The following is a 578-nucleotide window of genomic DNA, read 5'->3' as shown; positions in this document are numbered from 1 at the left end:
TTCATGTTTATAAATAAGCTGGGGCAGACACTGTGGGAAAGTTTTTAGGAATCTGAAGTCTTGCCAGCTGCCTGGCTCCATGCCAGCATTTCTGCTTTTCCACTTGAAAAGATCTCTTACATGTTATATATGTATTTAGTAGAAATTATTTTCAATCAAGCATGTTAGGGGGAAAAAAAAATCAAACCCCAAATCAATTATTTGGGGTTTGATTTTTTTTTCTCTTTACAAATAAGCCTCATAACTTTCTAAACACCTTATACGTTGTAGTTTTGTGAGGTCATCAGTAAACACTCAAACCGCTCATACAAAATAGACTGCTGTGCTGTCTCGCCCAACTCACTTACACACATGCATGTTTGGCCAATTGGTGGAGAAAGCCGCTGCCAGACATTTTTACCAAATTGGTCTGGCAGGACTTATGTCCTTGAGAACAAAGGTTTAGACATTTGAAATCCAACTGCCTGAAGCTTTTCTCCTTTGACCCCATACACATTAGATGGTTGGTCGACAATCATCTAACGTGTATTGGCTGCTTAAGAATGGACAATCATAGATCAGTGAGCAGTATTTGTGAC

Source organism: Leptodactylus fuscus, chromosome 7 (genome assembly GCF_031893055.1).
Source record: "Leptodactylus fuscus isolate aLepFus1 chromosome 7, aLepFus1.hap2, whole genome shotgun sequence".
Lineage (NCBI taxonomy): Eukaryota > Metazoa > Chordata > Amphibia > Anura > Leptodactylidae > Leptodactylus > Leptodactylus fuscus.
The sequence above is the reverse complement of the archived record's forward strand: the minus strand, read 5'-3'. Positions refer to the sequence as shown.